General features: G+C 43.0%; 1 protein-coding gene across 1 annotated transcript in view; it reads right to left on the reverse strand.

Moving 5' to 3' along the window:
- Positions 1 to 15,168, reverse strand: part of GRIP2 (glutamate receptor interacting protein 2) — a 371,385-nt gene that overhangs the window by 181,251 nt on the left and 174,966 nt on the right. The gene's annotated exons all lie outside the window — the stretch shown is intronic.

A 15,168-nucleotide genomic window follows, 5' to 3' on the forward strand; every position in this document is an offset into this window, starting at 1 on the left:
ACAGTCTCTTTGATCCAGCAGTGGCTTCTATGGGCAGGAAGGAGAGGGAGGTGGTTTACATGGATTCTCTCTTCCTGTGGCAGACCCTGAAAGTACCTCTGCTCCTAAGTATGCTCCATAGGGATAGGGCACCCTTTCAGAAAGCATGGGAGGTGGCACAGGGGGTTTCTGGAGAAATGGAAAAATTGTGCAAATCATCTTCTCTCCCTTTTACATTTTTGGAAGCCTCCACTGTATAAAATAATGTTCCATCAGTGGAAAGACACAATTCGATAAAACCCATTTGGCACAATCTTTCCAAACTCAGTTTTATGGCAATCCTTCATCTTCGGGACACTGAAAGAAGGATCTTCCTTCTTTCCCCTCCGGGCCTGGAGGACAGAGCAAGAGGCTCATACTTAAGCATCAGGACGACTGCAGCCAAATAAAAGGATTCATATTTTTTTATACTTAGGGAATCTTGCCATATTTTCTACCCCTGCATTTTTGTGCATATCTTCCTTTCTTGTTCAAGCCCTTATTAGCAACGTAAGAAACCCCTTGTGGATCAGGCCAATGCCCCAGCTAGTCCAACATCCGGTTCTCACAGTGGCCTATTGGAAGCATGGAAGCGGGATCTGAATGCAACAGCACTCTCTCTCTCCACCAGTTTCCAGCAACTGGTATTCAGAAGCATACAGCCTCCGACAGTAGAGGCAGAACACCACCATTGTGGCTAGTAGTCACTGATAGCCTTATCCTCCATGGGTTTGTCTCATTCTCCTTAAAAACTCTCCAAATTAGTGGCCATCACTACTTCTTGCGGAGTGAATTCTATCATTTAACTATGCGCTGTGTGAAGAAGTACTTTCTTTCTGCCAGCATTCAGCTTCATTGACTATTGAGCTAGGACACCAGCAAGTGGTATCATATCCAAATGGTGGGGTGATCAGTATCACAGCACAGATATTTTGTTTTTCATTTAAACAGTTTGCATACCGCTTAGCCCTAGTCGTCTCTAAGCAGCCTACAAGAGACCCAACACAGAATGACTAAAAATGTGTTAAAACTATAAAATCAGAGTTCAGTTTAAAAGGCTGCTGAAATAAATGTTTATTTCAACATTTTGATAAGTGAGGAGCAGGAGCCAAGTATAAGTGAGAGCCCATATGTGAGGGGGCAGTCGTGGGTCAGTTGTTGGGGGAAGACCTACCCTACCATTTCGCAAACCACTCTTGAGGGCTTATGGCAGAAAAGACATCCAATTAAGATTGATGCTATTATGTATCGGTCACACAGTTGACTACTTAGGGATGATGGTTTACAGAATGATGCACACAATTTTAAATGGCAGGCCGGCTTAGAACAAAAGAACCTATCTTTCCCCCAAAGTCTTGATTTATAGTCTGAAGCAAAGCTATCAACTTTCCTGTAATCAGCCACAACCTAAAAAGACAAATGTGATCTAAAGAGAGGGAAGAACCAAGGCATTAAATCTCACCTGCCATTTTTTTAAAGCATAGAAGGGGGAAAAACACATAAAAATTTAATTGAGAAATGAGAACAGGAAGTGTTGCTCAAAAGTTGCTCATTTGCCTTTCTGGCTTTCTTTTAGACTCTTCCCTAATTCTTCTGGGGACATTTGCTGGTGGTGGGACAGTGAGAAAGAAAGAGCCATAGGAGCTACCTGTAGTTGTGTTGCTCTAAGTATATCAGAAGCAGGAACACAGCCCTGGTGGCAATGGGACCTTTAGATGAATGGCTGTAGAGCAGGGTCAGTATACTTCAAACAAACAAACAGACAAACAAATGACAAAAAGTATGAAGTTAAATCTATTCTTTGCATCAGTCTTAAGCAGAAGATGTAGGAAGGATATTGACCCAGACCAGGACTTTGTATAGCAAAATTGCTACTGACTGCCTGTCTTTAAAGAGATGGATGTCCCTCGCTCCCTTGATGAGCTGAAGAATGCTATCAACTCTCAGGCATTTGAGAAATCCCCAGGACAGGACATAATTCCAACAGCAGTGCTGAAAGCTGGCCTCAGCTCTTCCCTCATGATGCACCTCCATGGCCTTCCCTTGAAATGTTGGGAAACAGGATTCATGCCACAAGACACACACGACTCCAACACTGTGACCCTCTGCAAGAACAAAGGTGACCGCCTTGACTGTAACAACTACAGTGGCATCTCCCTGCTGAGTACTGTGGGGAAAACCTTTGCCCGTGTAGTTCTCAACAGATTGTAGTCACTCGCTGAGACGATCTATCCCAAGTCACAATGCAGCTTTAGAGCTCAGAGGTCGACAGTCAACATGGTTCTCTCACTACACCTGCTCCAGGATTAATGTTGAGAGCAGAGATGCCCCATGTACATTGCATTCATAGACCTGATGAAGGCATTCAACCTTGTCAGCCAAAAGCAACTCTTCACACTGCTCAACAAGACAGAATGCCCACTTAAACCCCACAAGATGATTGTATCCTTCCATCAGAACTTGCATGACACTGTCCAGTATGATGGTTCCTCCTCAGACGCCTTCCCTATAAAGAGTGGTGTGTAACAGGGCTCTGTTTTCGCCCCAACTCTCTTTGGCATATCCTTCTCATATGCCTTCAGTTCAGCTGAAGATGATTTGTACTTCCACTCAAGGAGTGACAGGGGTCTGCTCATCCTGGCACATCTCTATGCCAACAAAAAAGTGAGATGGGTCCTTATCCGTGAGATGTTGTTTGTAGATGATGCAGCCTTGACAGAGCACTCTGAGGATTTATAGAGACTCATTAGCCATTTTGCCCAAGCCTACAGGGAGTTTCACCTCACCACCAGCCTGATGAAGACCAACATCATGGGTCAGGACATCACCAGCACTCCATGTGTGACCACACACTTGAGGTGGTAGACAATTTTGTCCATCTGGGCTCCACAATAAAGCTCAATTGACACTGAACTGGACAGGAATATTGTCAAGGCAGCTAACGTCCAATACCAATATGAAGGTTGATCAGGCTTGCGTGTTGAGTATGCTGCTTTATGGAAGTGAGCTGTGGGAAACTTATACCCGCCAGGAGTGACACCTCAATGCTTCCATATGCGCTGTGTCAGGAAGATTTTGGGCATCATATGGCAGGACAGAGTCTCAAACAAAGCTGTGCTCTCCCAAGCCCACTTTCCCAGCATGTTCTCACTTCTGTCTCAGTGATGCCCATGCTGGTTTGGTCATGTACAAAGAATGAAAGATAGCAGGATTCCCTAAGGATGTGCTCTACAGGGAGCTGGCTTCAGGCACCAAGCCCATTGGCAGACCAACTCTGAATTATAAAGATGTCTGCAAACATGACATGAAGGCTGGAAATATTAACCCCACCATGTGGGAATCCCTTGCAGACGACTGCATTACCTGGAGACAGACAGTCAAGTCATGTATCCACAGCAGTGACCAGAGGAGAAATGACTGCTTAGAGGAACATAGACAGACATAGTGCATCTGCCCTAGCTGCAATAAAACATATCTCTCACATATTGGTCTCTACAGCCACAACTGGTGCTGTAACTTTCCAGTGATTTGACTTTACCCCCAACAGCACACTCTTCCATAGTCTCTTGAGACAGATGGATTCCAGCAAATGTCCAGACTCCTTCCGGCTGCTATGCCTCCTCCATTCATTAGCCAAGGAGGAATGTGTTGACCAGTTTTAAATCAATTATTAACTGCCAATATCTACACCATGTTTATAACTAAAATGGGAAGACCTGAAAACAAGGATACTGGAACTGGTATGGGAATACACTGCACCTTCTTTTTCCTCAGTGGGTCTTGCCTTCCCCCACTGACATCCACCTTTCAAATACACGATAGTTGTCAAGTATCACACTTAAACCAGCAGTAGTTAGGCTTATGCAATGTAAAAAGTAGGTCAGAACATCTTGAAACACCCAGGGGCAAAACTCAAGAGTAATTAGCCACACAGAATGTTTTATTGGAAGAAACTGACTGAAAGACCCACAAGCAGGCAGATAAGAAAGCAGCCAATGGAACAACCTGCTAGAACAGCTAATTTCTCTTGCTATAGGTAGCAGGGGTCTGAAGTGCATTGCAAGGCTTTGGTTAACACTGCAGGAGCTGCAATCCATTTGCTCAACCAGACTATAGGGTGATAGAATCGTAGAGATGGAAGGGACCCAAAGGGAAATCTAGTACAACCTCCTGCAATGCAGGAATCACTGCTAAAGACTCCCTGGCAGATGGCCATCCAACCTCTGTTTTAAAACTTCTAGTGAAGGAAACCCCACCACCTTCCAAGGTATTTGGGGGAGGGGGAGAAATCCAGGGGAGACTGCATATCTTACAGACCTGTCAGCCTAACTAGTTTTCCAGGAAAATTAGAGCCAACCTAGACATGATGTTAAATGCATCTAAAGTTTATTTTGTGGGGATGGGGAGGCAGGAGGTTGCCCCAATATTTCCCTGCAAATATTTCCCCCCTTAATACCAGACACACACTCCTACCTCCACTCCACCAACATTTAATTTGAACTCTTAGGTCATCTGCCCACAAGGAATTTATTTTAGAACTCTATTACTGCATCCGTGCCAGTTATTCAAGTGGGGATAAGTTCCAGGGGCAACGTGCTTAGTGGGGGTTGGTTCTTCCTTGTAAAGAGGTCAAATGAGGCTTGCAGTATTATTATTTTTTGCAATATTTGCATTTATTCACAAATACACAGATTGCATGTAGATAGAGGTATAGCTAAACAAACTAACAGAACACTCCAAATTCACTTCTCAGAGCTTAGGGAGACAGCTAGGATCCCAAGGTGCTTTTTCAAGACCCAAACTCAGCTCTCTGACTGTCCTTTCTCAGTCTGTGCCTTACACATTTCCTAGTACCTTAAATTCAAAAGGCCTGCTGTTGATAGCAATCAGCCAATCTCCCCAACAAAGGAGGTACTTGCTACACCCATTAGTGTAACCAACTTTCCAATTGGTTGGACCACTTTAGCAAGTTCTTGGCTAGACCTCAATTTGAGGATCACACACACAGCAAGTTGGAGGGGACCCTGAGGTCATCCAATTCAACCCCCAGGTTTATAACAATATAGTGATGGAAAATCCACAGACACTCTGTGAAAGATCTCTCCAAAGAGAGTAATGGAGAAATGGGGGTGGGGGTGGAGTGGGGAGATTGCATTACAAAGAGATACACTTAGGGACAAAAATACAAATCTTAACTTCACATATAAGCTGATGGTGTCTTTTATCTGGCTATGATTATCCAGGAAAGAGATCTTAGAATAATAGCTGAACACTCACTGAAACGGTCATCACCGCAGCAGTAGAAAAAGCAGATTCATGGTGAGGAATTATTGCAAAAGGCACTGAAAATCAAACAGAAAGTGGATAGCTCCGTTGGTTAGAGCGTGGTGCTGATAACACCAAGGTTTGATCCCAGCTGCATATTCCTGCATTGCAGAGGGTTGGACTAGATGATCCTCAGGGTGACTTCCAACTCTGAGTCTATGAAGATACAGGAAGCTGTCCTGAACCAAATCTGTCCACTGATCCATCCAGGCCAGCATTGTCTACATCAGTTTCTCCTAACCTATATATTTTTGGTTGCAGCTCCAATCGTTAGAAGGTGGGGAAGAGCCTTAGCTCAGTGGTAAAACATCTGCTTTGTTTGCAGTAGGGTCCCTGGTTCAGTCCCCAGCATCTCCAGGTAGGGCTGGGACAGAGAACCCTACCTGAACCCCTGGAAAGCTGCTACCAGTAGACTATACTGGGCTAAATGGACCAATGGTCTGTCTTCCTATGTTTCTGTCATCCCTGGTCATTGGGGCCGATTGAAGTTGTAGTCCAAGACATCTGGACAGCAGCAGGTTGGACAAGACCAGCCTTTCCAGATGTTGGTCTCCCCCACCATTAACTGGAGGTGCCAAAGACGGAATCTAGAACCTTTTGCATGTGAAGCCTGTGGTCTGAGTTACGGCCACTTCCCTAATTTATCATAATTCTAGAAGAGTCCATTTGTGGAGGGTGGGGGGGGGCATCACTACACCTAGTTTGCTTGGCTGTATGAATAGGGTTTCATCATGTCCTGACCTCACTTTCACTTCCTTATGCACTATTCCCTCCAAACCGTACCCATTCAATTAAATTTAGGGGTTTTATGTGTGTGTGTTGCTCCTGAAGAAACTATATGAAGGCAGAGACCCTGGAGAACTGACATTTATGTAGATGCCATGCTAATCTGCAGCAAAACATTATCCTTCCTTATATGCTTTTTTTAAATAAAAAAAGTAATATTTAAATGCTTGCAAGCTATCTGCCAGGCAGATGCCGAAGAGGCACCTCTATTATGCAAACAATGGGGAAATGCAGCCTTATCTTTTCACACCACCAGGCCTCTGGGCTGCGAAATACATTTTTGCATTGATTTACATTTTATTTGCCAGATTCAGCTGGCTACAATAACTCTGCTCCATGAATGCAAAGGCATGGATGCTGCTGTTCTCTTCCCATGTGCTTTAGCTGCTGCCTACACGGCACTTCCTCTTTATCATTTTCATAATCTGGGAAGCAGCAGGGTGCATGAAATCACTCCTGAGCTCACTTTAAAAAAATAAATACCTCCACAGCCCCTCCAGAGTTCTCCCTGATTGTTTGAAGCACCTTGAGGGATCTGGGAGGGGGGGGCATAGAGATTACCATCCTCTTCTTGCCTGTAGACAATTACCACGGCCAAAGGAGCCATGAATATATCAGAGATGGACTGAAATGAGAAGAAGCGGGCATTTGTGGTGTAACCCAGGGCTTCAGCAGCAGTATCTTATGGAAGAATATGATGCATGGTCACCAATTCAAAATTTGTTTGTTCATATTTCAGGAGCCAGGCCAATAATAAATAGGGCGGAAAGCTAGGAATGGAGGAGAATGTTGTTTGGGCCACAGTGAACTGATTCACACCTCCCAAACGAACACATGGTTTGGGGATGTAATTATCCTTTGGATTTTGCACCTCTCTGAATTTTGTGATATGGTTCTTGCCTCAAGAAAGGACCAAAATATGTATTAAAAAAACCCGAAGTGTATTTTAGGATAAAATACATTCAGAAATGTGTATATTGAGATAAAATGTGAATTTAAATAACATTTTGCAATGGAATACATATTTAAGTATGTATATAAATAAGATTGTGTGTGTGTGTGTGTGTGGACTTAAAAAGCCCCCCGCAGATTGTGGAAAGAGGATGGAATGGGATAAATATGTGCAAAATTCCAGCAAAGCCTGGAAACAGACTAAACCTATCTCTAGCTGCAGCTTGGAATTGATATATTGGTTTAATTAATTGACAAAAGATGTGTGGTTAATAATACGGTTGTTTGTTGTTTTAAATATTCCTTATACAGTTACTTATTGAAACTCTGGCTGCCAAACCTCATCGCAGCTAAGTGCTTTGTGGGGATGGAAGGATCTGTCAATTAAAGTTCTCTCAATTTCTTAGTTTCCCAATCATAAATTCAGTCCTATACGCTTCTGCAACAATTTCCATTTTAAAAAGAAATTCTCATGGAAGTTTATTAGCATTTTAGAGCAGAATTCTATAGCAAGATCCAGCAGGAACTGTGGGGTTAAGATCCAGCCAATCTCCAGGTGAGCTGCGAGGTTCCTGGCGCACACAGGCTACTCTGGCTTAACACCTTTGTCCTTGGTCAGCTGGAGATATGCCAATGTATCTCCCCATCCTGGCTCAGACCTGGCTGGCTGAGCTGAGCCTGGTGGATCTTAAAATGGCATAAACCCTTAAACTGACATAAGCCCTGAAAAAGAGCCCTTCTAGGGGTTTGGTGGAGGCAGGAACAGAGAGGCAGGACTTAGGCTGGATCAGCTCTGCCACATGACCTACCAACGTGACATAAGTTAAACTGGTAAAAAGGGTGGTGAAACTCGAACACTATTTTAAAGGTTTGTTTTCCCTCTGCCAGGCTTAGGCTGGCTCATTCAGCAGTAGCCCCACTCCTGAATGGGTTTTAGATCTGGTGGTGTACTTCACACCAACTTAACTTATGCTAGAGTTGCTTAATATGCCAGATTCTTGTGTATAGGATTGCTCCCGTAGTGTGAGTTTCTCATAATGAACACATTTTTATGTGCAGTTTTCACTAATGTACTCTTTTTTTTTTGCAAGAAATTGCTCCTAATGTAATGCATTTTTGTATGTTATTTTCATGCATACCGTATATTTATTTTCATGCACACTTTCCTCTAATATATGCATTTATGTAAAAGCTGTTTGGTTACAGAACAGCATCACAAAATTTGGATGAGAACAGATGTTGGAGGATGGATGTGTTTCAGTTCCATAATGCTTTGGAAAGTGCAGATTTGATAAGATTCGGCTTTAAATATGAGCGGAACTGACTCTCTCCCCCATCCCTATTTGTGACAGAATATCAGGAGTTCCACAATGAAATAATATGTTTCATTAATGGATGGCAGTCGTAATGATCAGTAGAAACATTATTATGAATGGACTTCTTCTTCTTCTTCTTCTTCTTCTTCTTCTTCTTCTTCTTCTTCTTCTTCTTATTATTATTATTATTATTAACATTATTATGAATGGACCATATATATATTTTTGCCACGTTATTCCTCATAAGAAATGATATCCCAATGGCCAACATAATTTTGAAATGATGACTCGCACATAATGCATTATTCATCATTTTGATTCATTCAATTAATTGTTGTGACCTCTTGATAAAATTCCATCTATATTACTGCTGACCTTGTGTCACTTCGATTGCACTTTGACAGATAATGATTTTTTTCTCTGTATGTAATAATTATAATAATTAGAACAATGATGCTGCTTCCTGTGGTTGCCATCTGTCCACTTGTTAAGCTAGAGGAAAACTACAGTGACTTCTGAGACATTTTTTGTATATTTGAGGCTTTTGGCTTCTAGAAGTAGAAACTAATCTCTGATTATTGTGCATGCGGTCTTGTAGTCATATAGACTCGAACACTCCAAATCAGGATATACAGACGTTAAGTTGCCTATGCAATATTCTTCAAGTTGATTGGATCTATAATACATTAGTTCAGCCTTTCTCAACCTGTGGGTCCCCAGATGTTGTTGAACTACAACTCCCATCACCCCTAGCTAGCAAGGCCAGAGCTCAGGGATGATGGGAGTTGTAGTCCAACAACATCTGGGGACCCACAGGTTGAGAACCGCTGCATTAGATGAACAGAGGTCTTGTTGAAATCAGTGCAACAAGACAGACACACCATACATTTCAAGCATGCTGATCCCCCTTTAGTCATGGCTTCTCCCATAGAATTATGGGAGCTGTTGTTTGTGCAGTGAGATGAGAGTTGTTAAGAGACTCTTATTCCGCTCACAGAACTACAGTTCCCAGAGTTCCCTGTGACGAGGGATTGATTGTTAAACCTCTCTGAGAATTGTAGCTCTGCGAGGGAAGCAGGGTGTCTCCTAATAATTCTTGGCACCCTTGACAAATTACACCTCCAATAATTCTTTGTGGAAGCCACAACTGTTTAAAGTGAGGTTATAGTGCTTTAGATGTATGGTGTCAATGCAGATTCAATCATGGCACAAGTCCCATGGATATCCGTGGGAACTAAGTGCAAGTAGTCTGGATTCAACCTAGTATCAGTATGTACAGCACTTGAGGGAAGAGGAGAGAAGGTGAGGCACCCAGAAGCTCATATACCTCAGTTGCTCAGGCTCAATTTGAGTGAATCCCTTGTGACAGTTGGCTGCAGGCAGGTGAAAGGGCAGTAGCAAAGAGGAAAGACCTGTCTGGTGGCCTCCCTCAGCAGCAAGTCACTGTTTAGACTGAAGGGAGGCAGGCTATACATCAGCCATTGGTACTATCTTGGCCCTTCAACACCTGGATTTCCAGGCCAGGAGGATTATGAAGCACTGCATAGCTCTTGCACATGAAACTGCTTATAGGTCTCTTCTCTCACCCGCAGCCCCACTTGCAGAAGGGGCAAGCAGAAAGTGTCTGATCCACAGGACTCCTGACAGCAGCCCCACATTTGCCTGACAATATCCATATCAACAATTTCTATCGTCTCTATGCCTCCGTTGCTTCCCCATGAAATGAAGGCAACCATATTGCCTGGTGTCAAAACGGATATTGTACAACAATGTGCATTAGTATGTGCACGTTCCCGAGTATGATAAGATTCCAGGGCCATAAATATGGCCAGAGCTAATTATGTAGATAACGGGTACATAGGGAAGATCTGCATGAAGACATTCCCTGCATAATAAGGGGTGTGTGTGGAAATAAGCTAGTATATAAAGCTTTACAAAGCACGCCATTAAATGTGAATGCTGAAAGGAGCAATGACCTACATATCAGGAACAGTTGCAATTTCCTCTGCATTGTGTCTGTAGCTAAATTTTGCCTGACCCACTAATATCCTTGCTGAATGGAAGAAGGAAAAGCTGCAGACAGACCTGTTTGCTAACTCCCCCTGCCCTCCCAGTGAAGCAAGTCTAATTGATCTCAAAGGGACTTCCTTACTGCATAGGACTGTACTGTGAATCTGTCTTGCCAGCCCTGGGATACAGACTCCATGGAAGGGGTGGAGATGGTTACCTGACCTCCTGGCACAGTTGCTGCTGCTGTTTACCAGGAGGGAGAGTGGTAGGCAGTGGGGAGGGCAGTATAGTGCAAACACACCAGCAGAAGCACCAGATTAGCTCTGCTGCTGAGTTTGCACCACACCATCCTCACCACTGCCTTGTCCCTTCCCTGTAAGCAGCAGTGACACCACTGTTGGGAGGTCAGGAAAGCACCTCTGCCCACCACACTGCTCACTACTGGATACAGGGAGGTGGTGGAATAAGGGCAGAGTTGCATGTGCTGCACACTGCATCCTAAAGCAGCCTGTCTTCCTTGTCTCCTTGGTTTTTGTCCATCATGCTTTAGAGAGGCTGCAGTTCTCTAAACATTTTTCTCACTCCCACCCCAGTCTTCCACCCTAACTGAAGTACAACGCTCAACTTATGTCCCTTAACATATGTAGTTAATACTTTCATTTCTATCAACGTTTAATTGTATTTTGATGATTGATTTTTCTGTTTTTGGTGGTTCTTGTTTTTATCTGTAAGCCACCTCAAGTCCTTTCAGGGTATAAATAAATATATAACAATAATAATTAATAGGGCTGACTCCACAACAGCCATGGCATCTTGGGACTCCCTGTGGGAAGTCATACTTGTAGACAGCAATGCCTACCCTGAGCCCCATGAGTTTTAGTATCCTAATAATAATGTTTTAATTATTGGACAACTACAAAATATATGAATAAAGTCTGCATAGTTATGCTAATGCAAGACATTTGCTGTGGGGTGGAACTTCCCACCCTTCCACACTCCCTATGTGCTTGTCCCCAGTCTGCTCTAAGTTTCCTCCAACCCTCCACAGCAGATTTGGGAGGGCACATGGGAAGAGGCAAGAGAGGGCAGTTTCTGTTGCACAAACCAATATCCTTGCACTAGCGGAAGTACTTCATTGGATTCTGGCCTATATTTTAAAAGCTGGTAGACTGGAGAAATTTCTTGCGCTCGTTTTCTTTTATAATTTATCCATATTTTCTAATCAGAGCACTTAGTGCTCCTCTTGCTGGAAAGTACTGAAATAAAAATGGCCATGTCATCCAATGCCTCCGCCACTTCCTCAGCTGTCATAATATCCCACCAATTCATTAAACCGTTGATAGAATCCAGACACAATGAGTGCCATAGAGATAAGTCACCAGTCATCCCAGAGGCATAAGATAAAAATGCATTATTAAAAAGGGGAGATTTGGGATGATAGTCATGGATATAGCTTTCCTTTGATTTAATACCAAACCTCCAGGGATGCTTGTACTGATGGCGATTTTCAATTGCTTCCATCCAATTTGCTTCTTTAAACTTTTAAGGTGCTCATTCACCATTTTAACTTCTACTCTTATTGTGTCATCTGGGTACTGCCATCCTTTCATAAGCGCCATTCTTGCAGCTTGGTAATAGCAAAAGTGACTCAGCAGATGGGGTGAAGCCAGTACACTAACTTTCTGATATGAGGGTTGTTGTTGCTTACCAGAAGGGAGAAGGGGAAGGGTGAGGTGACAGGGATGCAAACATACTGTCAAGAAGCACTGGATCAGCTCTGCCAGTGTGCTTATAGCATACCATATCCACCACCTCACCCCTCTTCCTACCACTAAGCTAGTGTAGTGGCTCCACTCCACCTAACGAGACACTTCTGGATATATTTGGCACCCCAATGCCTCGATGGTTTTGCTTTTTATTGGGTACTGGGGAAGGGAGTTGAATATATGTATATTTTAATGAGTTTCAGAACAAACACAAACAATATACAGAATAAAAACATACTGTATTCTGAACTCAAAAACATCAGCCGCCCTTCGCCTTAGTAACCACAGACCCTCTCACATCCCTTCCCCAGAGAGCTTAATTGCACTAGCACATCCAAAGCATATTCAAAATACTTGGTCACAGCAGGAAGAGACAGATTAAAGAAAAGGGATTCAATGTGTGCACCTATCACATACCTAAAAGAGCCAAACAGATCTGCATTGGCCTGGAACTCGTCTTTTATCTCCTTGCATAGTCTCATATTCAATAAAGGAACTACTACTACTACTACTACTACTACTACTAACATGCCAATGGTTGCACCACATCCCAAACAAATGGATCTCACTTTCTTTATATCATACGTTTGTGGCCTCGCTAGGAGATTTTTGGGTCCATATGAAATCTAATACCCACATTTACTAGAGTAATGGGTTGAACATGCATGGGTATTTTTATCACTCAATATGTAATTTAGAGAAAACATTCATTTAATGGTATAAATTGTTCCCATCAAAGAGACTGGACGTTTCTTCATAGCTCTTGATCTTTAACTTATTCAAAGAACTTACCTTTTGGGGGCCATATATGCCATCCCTTTAGAAAACAACAACAGCTGTTTTTCATTTGAATGGGGTTTTTGTGGTCTTTCATCAGATTTCGTCCTTTTCCTTGACATCACATGGTATCAGTTTTAAATCACATTTCCTGCCACAATCAATTTCCTCCCTTACATGGAGTCTCATAGATCCACACAACCAATCAGGTAAGACACAGAAGATGGTGTGATGTTGCCTGGTGACCCATGACATTACTATGTCAGTGAACATCAGCACAGGGAGTCCAAATAAATCAGAAACGAGCACAAGGCATGCTGCACTCACATCAGCATGCTTTAGTGTAAGTGCATAATTTATGCACTGATGGCAGTGACGGCTGCTCCGTTCAGATTACAAACAAGCATGGGCAAACGTCCCCAGCATAACAATTGCCACAAAATGCATGATTGTACTCTGCAACAAAACAGAAACCATACATGGAAGCAGGGTCAGCGTCAGGGGTCAGCATTATCAGACATCTGCCAGTGCCTATACAGTGGTACCTCAGGTTACATACGCTTCAGGTTACATACGCTTCAGGTTACAGATTCCGCTAACCCAGAAATAGTGCTTCAGGTTAAGAACTTTGCTTCAGGATGAGAACAGAAATCGTGCTCTGGCAGCGCGGCGGCAGCAGGAGGCCCCATTAGCTAAAGTGGTGCTTCAGGTTAAGAACAGGTTCAGGTTCAGTACGGACGTAAGTACTTAACCCGAGGTACCACTGTACTCCTTTCAGAGATCCACTGCGGATCACTAGAGCCTCCTGCTCCTCTTCCTTGTGGTTGCCATGTGTTAACTTGCCCCCTTTAAGCACAAAATCATTGAAAAGATGCAGCAGCACTGTCTTGTCACCTTGCACTTCTCTTCTGGGTGGTTGTGTGGATTGGGAACAGAGAGACACTGCAAGTGAATGGAGTGCAGTGACATTAGACAAGAAAGAAGTGGGCGCACTCAGAAAGGGGGTCCCACTGACAACATCTCACCCAAGGACCCCCCCCCCAAAAAAACAAACTTGGAGCTAGCACTGCATGGATACTGTAGACTCAGTTCTATTTTTTCTGTTTTGCAAAGCACATTCACCAGTGGAAACATTTAAGCAGGTGCATGAAAGGGTTCTTGGTAGTGTGTGCAGAGCCTGTTGTGCGTACAACTGTACAGGTGTAGGCTCTGTTCTTTTTGTTTTGTTTTTGTGGTTATTATTATTATTATTATTATTAGGTGTGGGCTCTGTTGAATGAATGTGCATAGGCTGTGAAATTATTAAAGATGGGATACAAATTTGATTAGTTCACATTTAAAGGCCCACCTTCCTAATTCACACTGCCTGAAACAATATGTGAAATGAAAAACATTTGTTCTTCAAAACATTTGTTCTTCAATACACATTTTGAGATGCAATTCTCCACCCAAATAATGGGAACTAAAATGCAGGTACCAAAGAAAAGGATGCACAAATCTACATATTAGTATAAAAAACCTCTACAAAAATACATTATATTAGAATCTTAGGCAAAATTGCAAGGGGGGGAGTGCATACAAAATTGCATGCAAATTTTAATCTATTAGGAGAACTATTCACTAGTGGTGAATTTTCATGAGAACCTTAAGAAAAATTCAGAAACTGTGGCAAACAGAATTTAAGATTGGGGAAAAGAGAAACTGGGAGAAACTGAAATCAACAGGTTTGCCAATTCCTAGACAGAATGAGCCAACACAATGCTCCTCCCACCCACATTTGTTCCCTGAACATGTTTTGAATGATTGAATCAGACTGACATTTTCACATTCAAATTACAGAGGTGGGAAATGTAATGTAACCCAAAACCAAACTGCAAAGCTGGATTTAAGCAATGTCTGTATGAATGGCCCTAGAAAGCATAGATAGCAAAGATGACCATCTGGCTACTGAACAATCCTTAGTCCCTCCTTTCCTCCCCTCAGCTCCTGGCACATAGCAATCTCATTCACACAGTCTCCTTACCCCTTACACAGAGATGCAGATTGCATAAGCCAATGTGGTGGTCACAGGATCCCTGGCTTTCCATCTCCTCCTCCACCCTGAAATCCTCTTTCCATCTCCTCCTCCTTCTTGAAGATTTTTTAACCATCTGGAAAACCTTGATAACTTTCTTCATTTTCTCTGCACCACCAAGGAGAGAGGGTAGAAGAGAAAGTGC

Source organism: Podarcis raffonei, chromosome 2 (genome assembly GCF_027172205.1).
Source record: "Podarcis raffonei isolate rPodRaf1 chromosome 2, rPodRaf1.pri, whole genome shotgun sequence".
Lineage (NCBI taxonomy): Eukaryota > Metazoa > Chordata > Lepidosauria > Squamata > Lacertidae > Podarcis > Podarcis raffonei.